We start from the raw sequence: 791 nt of genomic DNA, 5'->3' as shown, positions 1-791 counted from the left end.
CATAGGGTTCTCCCATGTAATTCACCTCTTCCATTGAAGGGTTCTCAGGATCATAAGCTTCTTCCTCAGATGAAGCTTCCTTAGTACTGTTTGGTGCATTTTGCATTCCAGATAGACTTTGAGAAATCATATTGACTTGCTGAGTCAATATTTTGTTCTGAGCCAATATGGCATTCAGAGTATCAATCTCAAGAACTCCTTTCTTCTGACTAGTCCCATTGTTCACAGGATTCCTTTCAGAAGTGTACATGAATTGGTTATTTGTAACCATTTCAATGAGTTCTTGAGCTTCTGCATGCGTCTTCTTTAGATGAAGAGATCCTCCACCAGAGCTATCCAATGACATCTTGGACAGTTCAGACAGACCATCATAGAAGATACCTATGATGCTCCACTCAGAAAGCATGTCAGAAGGACACTTTCTGATCAATTATTTGTATCTTTCCCAAGCTTCATAGAGGGATTCACCTTCCTTCTGTCTGAAGGTTTGGACTTCCACTCTAAGCTTACTCAATTTTTGAGGTGGAAAGAACTTTTCCAAGAAGGCATTGACTAGCTTTTCCCAAGAGTTCAGGCTTTCTTTAGGTTGTGAGTCCAACCATATCCTAGCTTTGTCTCTTATAGCAAAAGGGAATAGCATAAGTTTGTAGACCTCAGGGTCAACCCCATTGGTCTTGACAGTGTCACAGATTTGCAAGAATTCAGCTAAAAACTGATGAGGATCTTCCAATGGAAGTCCATGGAACTTGCAATTTTGTTGCATTAGAGAAATTAATTGAGGCTTAAGCTCA

At 40.1% G+C, this 791-nt stretch overlaps 1 non-coding gene across 1 annotated transcript; it reads left to right on the top strand.

Moving 5' to 3' along the window:
- Positions 1-400: 400 nt before the first annotated feature.
- LOC127742101 (small nucleolar RNA R71) lies at positions 401-508 on the top strand. The gene has a single exon (XR_008003288.1). It is a non-coding gene; the product is annotated as a small nucleolar RNA R71 (small nucleolar RNA).
- Positions 509-791: the final 283 nt, after the last annotated feature.

The sequence above is a fragment of the Arachis duranensis genome, chromosome 9 (genome assembly GCF_000817695.3).
Source record: "Arachis duranensis cultivar V14167 chromosome 9, aradu.V14167.gnm2.J7QH, whole genome shotgun sequence".
NCBI classification, from domain to species: Eukaryota; Viridiplantae; Streptophyta; class Magnoliopsida; order Fabales; family Fabaceae; genus Arachis; species Arachis duranensis.
Note: the sequence above shows the minus strand (reverse complement) of the source record. Positions and strands in the feature narration are given on the sequence as shown.